We start from the raw sequence: 9,046 nt of genomic DNA on the forward strand, positions 1-9,046 counted from the left end.
TTACTTTAAAGAAGATTCCAGTGAGTAGACTGAATAGAGGTGCGTCGAGGCCAGGGTGAAGCAGGGGTCCTGGGGCCTGGGGAGGAGCAGTATTCCATCCCAGACATTGTTTGGAATGGCAAGGCTGTGGGAATGATGTGACTAAGATGACTCTTAGTCCATTTCTCTTTTTTTTAAGTTCTTTACAGACAATGCATTCCCCTATCGCTTGCATCAGGGCCGAGGGCTCTCACACACCATCCCCCTGGTTATGCATGCCTCTAATTTGGAAGAAATGAAGGAAATACAAAATCGCCATTTTGCAGACCCTAATCAAATAACTGATTCAGGAAACAATATGAATGGATGAAACTAAGAGATGAGAGCTGAGATGGTATTATGGACAGAGAAGGCTGTCACCACCTGACCCCACTGATCAGTCCCAGCCTTACAAGAGTGGACGGCCAGGCACATGGGGTCTGGAGCACACAACCTCGCACACAGCATCACTGATGGACATGAACCTAATCAGCTAGGAGAGCTGGCTTCCTCAGACAGGACTACAGGGGAGAGAGGAACAAGTCAAACGACTCTGTGGAGAAGCAAAAGGGACAAATGCAGGAAGCAACGTGATTCTGCAGGAGACTGAGCTGCCTTCTGCAGCAAATGTAGAACCGAAGAGGCTGTAGATTGAGTATTAAATGCTACCAAGAATTGTTCATTCTGTTAGGTGTCCTACTAGCATTGTAGTTATGGAAGAATATGGCCACACTTTTAGAGATGCATACTCAGACATGTAAAAATGAAATGACAATGTTTGGAATCTGCCTTAAAATCTTTTAGCAAAGAAAAAAAAAAAAAAAAGAGCCACAAGGTCCACGAAACAAATAGGACAAAATCTTTAGTATTAAATCTGTAGGATAAGTATATGAGGTGTACTATCATTTCTCCAGTGTATGTTTGTCATGTTTATAGTTAAAAAACAAAGACAAAAACAAAAACAAATCAGGCTGCCGAGAGAAAGCAGCGAGCCCCACCAGAGAGACCCTGATGTAGGCAGGTGGCCGGCAAGGCCTCCTCTGGGAGAAGCGGCTGCAGCCTGAGTTGGCCCCTGAGAAGGAGGGGGGAGCAGGGAGCCGGTGAACAGGTGCAAACACACCCCAGAAGCCGAGCCCACAGCGTGTCAGAGAAAGGCTGGAGCCCAGAGAGTGGAGGGTACGTGCCCAGGACCCCAGGACCAGAGGGCTGCGGCAGAAGTTAAGTCGGGCAGGTCCTGGCACTCGTGCAATGTGACTATTTGCAATCAGCGCGAAACTGTCATATGGTTTCCAGAAGGGGCAGGTTTGATTGGACTCACGCAAGTCAATTATCTTTTAGGGAAAAGAGATGATTCTGGCTGTTTGGTGACAAAGACATTCTGGTGGGGAAGAGCCTGGGAAAGCAGTTCAGGACGGGATACACCTGTGCAGGCAGCAGACTGTGGCTCCCTCCAGGGCAGGACAGAAAAGGGAGAAGAGACAGACTGGAGCTATCTGGAGGGCAGAGAGTCTGGGCCTTGCTGATGCACGCAGTACAGAGGATGAGGAGAGGGAGAAAGCAACAAAAACCAGGTTTGTGCCTTGAGCAACTGAGTGAATGGCGGCCCAGATGGAGAGGACAGTGGGACAGGCTGGGCAACCCACAATCCACCGGTGGGCGTCTTATGCCGAGAGGTCCAAAAGACGGGCAAATAGATATATCAAGTGGGCAGAAAGTAGAAAGAAAAGACCACTTAAGGGAGGAGGGCGTGTGGACAAACCAGTCCATCACTGAAGTGGAGGTGAAGGAGGAAGAGGACCAACCAGGAGACTGCAGTGGTGTCCTCGGGAACAGGGACGGGGCCACCATGGCCAGCACTCCTGACAGGGCCAGGAAAAGAACCCTGAAGAGAGCCCAGGGGAGCTGGTGAGATGGGGGGCACTGGTGTCCTTGGCAAAGGCAGTTTCGGTGACCCTTCTCTTCCCCACCCTCTCCTCTCCCTGGGCTGGATGAGGACGTCTGCCGCCAGGTGCTTCCTCTGCCTGCATTGCTCTCGCTGCTTGGTAACGAAGGACGGGCTTCTCTTCTCTTCCACCGGACCTGAGCATCTTGAAGACAAGATGCTTGGTTCAACCTTCATACCCCTAGAACAGAATTCATCCCTGTAACCATTTAACAGACACTTAATGAGCACCAGCTGTACGCCCATACCTTGTGGGCTCAGCAGAACGGTACAATCACCAATTCTCTTATCTGACGTCTTGAAGGATGTGAAAACAGGGAACTGGGTCAAATGTCCCACGGGACACTGAGTTCACTGACCCCCCGCCCCCCCTCCCCGATCTGAATCAAGCTAGGGGACTCTTTATGAGATCCAGGAAACCCTGGGAAGACAGCCATCCAGGACGGCTAGTCCATGGGCACTGAGCCGACCCAAGTACTCTGCCATGGCCAAACTCAGTTGAGCCTCACATGCACCTTTTTTTGTTGTTGTTTTTGTTTTCTTTTAAGATTTTATTTATTTATTTATTTATTTATTTGAGAGACAGTGTGTGAGCATGAGTAAGGGGAGAGGCAGAAGGAGAAGCAGACTCTGTGCTAGATAAGAACCCAACGTAGACCTCGATTCCAGGACCCTGAGATCTGAGCCCGAAGCAGAGGCTTAACTGACTGAGCCAGCCAGGCCCACCACACACACCCTCTTCATCCCCCTCTGGGCCAGGGGAGAAAGCTGACCCACAGGGAGGGGAGATGTCTTCTCTGAGACCACACTGAGCTGGAACCCAGCAGCCGAGACCCATGCCTCCCAGCGTGGCCCGGGCACCAGCCCCAACTGCTCCAGCTCTGTAGGATGTGGGCCACAAGCCCTTATGGCAGGGGGGCTGTCCCTCTTCCAGCCTGCTTACACCTCTGCCCCGTAGTCAGCCCCTTTCTTACTCTGACCACAGTGGGCTGCGTTTGTTTTAAATAATAGCCCACACACATCATACCGGGAGTGAGTCATTCCCTTTTCAACTTACTCTCACGTGTTCTGCTTCATCGAGGAGAAAGGCTCCTTTTGAAGCTGAGATGGCGGACACCTGGCTGCTGTTTCTCAGTCTCCTTTCCTAAAAATTGTGGCAAAACACACATGCCATAAAAGGTACCATCTTCACTTAAGAGTTCCATTCCGTGGCATTACGTACTCTCACGCTGTCGTACCCTTTACTACTATCCATCTTCAGAAATTTTCCATCTTGCAAAACTGAAACTCTGTACCCATTCAAAACTCCCCGTTCCCCTCTCTCCTGCCCCGGCAACCACCCTTCTGCTTTCCGTCTCTACAAATCCAGCTGCCCCCCCCCCGTTCCTCACAGAAGTGGAATTAGACCATCATCTCTTCTTTTAAAGAGAAGGAGCTCGGGCCTCGGGGCCCTGGCCTGCCTCTGTTCTATAGTTTCACACCCTTAATGGCTTCCTTTCAATTGGGGGCTGGGGATGCTGGCTTTCCACTTAGAGGAGGTTTTTCTTTTCAAACAGATAAGGAAATATAATGTGTAGTGGAAGGTTGAGGGAGGAGAGGCTCTCAAACAGAGCAGGAGAGAGACGGTGGGGTGGGGGCGGGGGACGGCGCAGTCCCAGCCAGCCGCAAGGGCCTCAGCACAAGAATGCGCCCCATTCCGTGCGCCCATCCTCCTCAGCTTCCCGTCACCATCTGGGAAACACTTTCTGTGCCTCTCACCTTTGCCCCTATCCATTCACCCACTTATTTATTCTGCAAAATTTTCAGTCCAGACCCTGTGCTGGCTCTGGGGAATCTTCAGGCTCTGGGCCTGCGTTACTTCCGGTCCACCCCCTCCTTAGGACCTTTTTCTTTTCTTCTTGTTTATGTAATGCTGACCCTCCCTCACCTGACACCCTCCCTCATCCAAGACCCCACTACTCAACTCTGAATTCCTGGGTGGTGGAGGTCCCAAGGTCAGAGAACTAATGCGGCCAGGTTGACACATAAAGGAATAAAGGCATAGGGCGAAGCTGACCCCCTTGTCTCCCCCTTCACCTCCATCCCCCAGGTCAGCTGCCTGCTGTTGCCCTGAGCAGATGTAAGCCCAGTTTGCCAAGCCATCCTACTGCTCAGCGAGTCAGGAGCCCTCCTATGTACAGGAATTCAACTTCTTTGCTAATATCCTACAGGCGAGTCTATGGGTTTGTGACCTCTGTTCACTCACATTTGGACTGAGTCCTGCTCACTTAATGACTCCTGGCCCCCAGAAGGTGTGAAGTGTTCTTGGGAGCTCTTGGAGGCCAGGGTCAAGGCAGTGCACCCCAGGCCCACTGGCACTTGGTGGGGGGCAGGCCCCAGGGGATCCCGAGGCTGCCAGGCTGATTAAAAAGTGGATTCTTATGTGGTTGACGTAAGCTAGTGGTTGAGGGATGTTGCCTGGGAAGTCAGGATTCCTGGGGAATTGAGACAGAGAGCCAGGCCTGGCACTCCCAGGGCCATGAGCCCACCAGCCATGCCAGTATGGAATTACGATATTACAGAGCAGTCCTGGTGGGTCCAGGCGAGCACTGGGAGACTCTCTGGTGGCCACAAATGGACATAGTAGGACCGTCTATCACCCTTTCATGCACACTTTAACACCCAAGACTCTCCTGGTTGCCAAGGATGGGGGACCCAACCTCAACAGGCTACGTGAGTACATGAAAATTGTTGGCTCCAGCATCTGTAAAGTTCCTAGTGGCCTGGTCTTGGGCTGGACTGGACCCAGGAGCTCGATGAACCAGAAGGCTGCCTCCCCTTACCTCTGGCTCTGATTCCCTCTACTCCTAAGACACCCCCTTCTAAGGAAGGTCACCCTGAGTGGCAAGAGGACTTCCTGGTTCCAGACCCACTTCCGGGCAGTTTAGCAACTCCAGGAGATTTTTAGTGGTCCAGCTTAGGTCATGTGCCCACCCCTGAACCAATCACACGGTCAGGACTGTGGTTCTCTGATTGGCCAAGCCTCCCCCCCCATCAAAGAGTGGAGTACAGTGCTTGGAGGAAAATATCCCACAAGGGAGAAGCGGAGATGGGGAGGTTTGAGTGAAATCTGGGAATATGGTGGTCTGACCGAGAACAAAGAACGCTTGTGTCTTAGCCCATGCTGAAGGGGGACAGGGGCTTGTTGTTGCTTAACTGACCCCCACACCCCCAACCTGATCAGACACTCCCGGTCCCCGAAGTATCTTCTAATTAGTTTCTGTCCTTGGGAACCCTGAGCTTAGCACAGAATACATAAATGTCAGCTGCCACCATGGCTTTATCGTGTACTAAGTTTAAAGGTCAATTTTCCTTTTCACTGGGACTTCTAAACTGATTACAACCTCTGTCTGAAGAAGTGTGACTGCACTTAATCCCCAGAGTAAAAGAGGGTTATGGGACCACTCACTGGTTTGCCACTCTCCCCCCTGGAGTCCCTAACAGCGTGAGCTTGTTCTGAACCACGACCCCTATGTTTGGGGAGCATGCGCTGGGGCCCTGGACTTGGGCTGACCTGGCAAGCCTGTGCAGACAGATTTCCACACCTGAGAGAGGGCAGGAGCCAAGCCCCCGGGGCCTTCCCACACTCAGGTTCCCTGGCACTGGGTCCTGCTCATCCTGCCTGGGCCCTACCTCACAGCTCACACTGGTGCAGCCAGTTTGACCCCCCTTTTTCTGGGGTTCCTATGTGTAGCTGAGATGTGTGTTCCGAGATGCCCCTCCCCACCTCCTATAGCTCAGCCAAATAGCCACATGTGCCCAGCTCTGCCTGATAGCAAGGCCTGGGCCAGCTCTGCTTCTGGGCACAGCCCACCCCTTCCCTGATCAACACACTCCAGCACTCCTTAACTTCCTACAGGAGCCTTTAAGGAACTGCTGAACGTTCTGCACCAGGGGCCCAAGTGCAAACAATGAGCCAACACTGTCAGCAGGCAGTTTCCCGGGGCCACTGAAGGCTATCTGGGGGCCTCAGGTTAAGGAATCTTATCTCAGAAGGACTTCACAGAAGGACTTACTTCTTCTTAATCCTTCCATCCTGGCTGCTGTTCTTACCATGTACGAAGCTACACTAATGCCCCCAAACTACTTTATGAATCATAATGACTGTGAACACATGCTGAACACTTACTATGTACTGGATACTACAGTAAATGCATTATGGTTATTACTACATTTGTGCCTCACACCAACCATGGAGGTTAGGATAAGTAGAATCACCCCCATTTACAGATGAGGAAATTGAGGTACAAACAAGTCAAGGAACTTTCCCAAAGTATCATTGTGGAAGCAAGGTGCTACCCTCCCTACCCAGCAGCTGGTTTCCTAGTTCCATCTACGGTCTTCCTCAAGGTTGAGCCAATGCTTGCAAACTCTGACCCTGATGCAGGCTGGCATAAAATGAAATGAAACCAAACAGCCAAAGGGGAGCTACCCCAGACAAGTGGCCATTAGTACCTTCCAGAGACTCCAAGCTTTGTGGCAGGCTGTTTCTACTGACGTATCCTTTCTATCATCTCTGCCAAACCCATTCATCCTTCTGGCCTAGCTGATGCTTCCTCCATGCAACCTTCCCGGCATCCAAGTATAGGTTGGATACTCTCTCCTGCCACCACTCCATGTGTTTCTAGACCCTAGAAGTTTCCCATCCCAGCCCTACCACTCTGTATCACAACTGCCCATTTAGCTGCCTCCCTTCCAAACTGGAAATTTCTAAGTGGGCAGGGATTATTAAAGTCTGAGTTTGTTTTAAATGATGTTTTTTGAAAAATAATTCTTATTTTTTAAAATATATGTTCAATAAAGTGCATACATCATAACTGGGTATTTTTATGTACACAACCGTGTACTCAGATCAAGATATAAAACATAGGTAGTGCCTAGAAGCTCCCTTGGTGCCCTCCTAGTTTTTAACCCCACTCCAGAAGTCTTGTGACCAGTCACTACAGTTCTGCGTTTTCTGAAACTTCAAATAAATGGAATCACACAGTAATACTTTCTGTCTGACTTCTTGTGCTCCCCATGATTCCTCTTGCTGCAGGTTTCAATGGTCTGGCCTTTGTACTGCTGTGCAGTATTCTACTGAATGAACATACCAAATTTCTGTATCCCCTGACTGTTGATGAACGTGTCAGCTAGGATACAGAACACCTGGAACTCTCACTCTTTGCTGGCTGCAGTTTAAGTTGCTACCACCACTAAGGAAAACTTTGTCTTGTCTACCATCGATAACATTGATATATTTGATATCTCTATATTGACATATATATCATCTATCCTTGTCATATAATCATAAGCACTCATTGAGTGCTTAGTATGTGCCAAGCACTGTACTAAGTCTGCATTACCTCACTTAATCCTCCCAATCAACCTAAAAAGTAGATAGTTGCCATCTTTGAAATAAGACCATCATAGTATCAACATGATAGGATTATCATGAAGTTGAACTAACACTCTGAAGGACTTAGCCTAAAGCTGCCATTTTGGAAATGCTGTTCATGGTACCTCTTATTGTTATTACCAAAGGACACAGGGCTGGGAGTTCAGGACCCTGGGATCCATGCCTCCCTGACAACCTGAGTGAGTCATCTCAGCAGCCTTGACCTCAGAGACCCTGGAAGGTCACCTCTGCTAGCAAGGACCTCTGGGGAGGATACAAGGCATACTGTTCAGTAAGACCCAGCTCTCACTTCAAGAAGAAGTAAGAGGGAACAAGACTGAGACTGTGCATCAGGAAAGGTCTTGGGAGTTTTGGGAGCCCTCTACTACATGCTTCTTGTACAAGTTTAGTAGAGAAGGCACTTTCAAGTGACAATTGCTCCGTATCTGTCTCATAAGCCTGTCAGGACCACAAGGGCTTGGTCGGCGTATGTTTTTCTGGAATTCACCCACAAATAGGAACAAGTGTCTCCCTTCACCCAGGCACTATGCCAAGAGCTGGGGGGATACAGCAGTGACCAAGACAGACAAGGTAGGGAAGGGACACTGAACAAGGAAATGAAAAGCAAGAGTCTTCTGGTGGCAAGTTCTGTGAAGGAAACACAGCAGGACAAATGAGGTGGAGAGAAAGTCCTAGTTAGTGGGGTGCTGCAGATTAAGTGGTCACTGAAGACCTTGAAGTTCTAGGGAAGGAAGAACAGCCGGATGGGGGTCCTCGCAGGGCACAAGCTCCAAGGACCTGAGGTGAGAAAGGGCAGATGGTGGTGAGAAGCTGAGCATGAAGAGGGTTGAAGGGAGGTCTGTGATGATATGAAGGCCAGTTCCAGTGGAACCCCAGACACCAGGACAGAGAGTGCGAATTTGACCCTGAGCCCCACAAGAATTACTCTGAAGGCTTTCGGCTAGAGGGAGCTGCCTGGAATCCCAAGGTCCAAATCAGCTTCTTCTAAGGCCCCCCGAAGAGTCTGTGGGGGAGGGGCAGAGAGGGAAGGTGCTAGGCTGTTCATTGAATGAATGAATACACCCTTGGAAGGATGGGCAGACGCACGTCCAGGAGCAACCACCATGCCACCGGCGTCTCAGACCGGCTGGGGCTGCCAGTGGCACCGGTTGTAGGCCAGCGAGGAGGCGCTGTGACCTTGGGCACATCTCCGCCCCAATTCACACAGCCCGGAACCCTGCGTCTCAGGGGCGGGGTGGACGTGCAAGGAAGGACAGGGCGCGCGCGCGACAGACCGACAGACGGCGGGTCCTACCGCTTGCTCCTGCGCGACCCCTGCTAGACCCCTGCCCAAGCCCGAACTCTCGCCGTCTGCGGTGTTTACATTCCACCCGCGCCGGCCACGCGGCCTTCTGGCTCCCCGGCGCCGCTCGACTCCGCCCACAGAGCCCCTCCGCCCGCCCCTCCGCGGCGCTCGCGCCAGACCTCCCCCGCGTTCTGCCAGCCCGGCGCGGCCCCGCCCTCCACCGCGCGCGCCAGCCGGCCTCCCGCGTCCGGCTCCGCGCGGCGCCGCAGCTCGCGCCGCGCAGGCCCCGCCACGGCCCCAGCCCCGCCCCTCCAGCGCGCAGGCCCTGTCACTTAGCCCCGCCCCCGATAAGGCTCCGCCCCGC

The sequence above is a fragment of the Mustela lutreola genome, chromosome 16 (genome assembly GCF_030435805.1).
Source record: "Mustela lutreola isolate mMusLut2 chromosome 16, mMusLut2.pri, whole genome shotgun sequence".
NCBI classification, from domain to species: Eukaryota; Metazoa; Chordata; class Mammalia; order Carnivora; family Mustelidae; genus Mustela; species Mustela lutreola.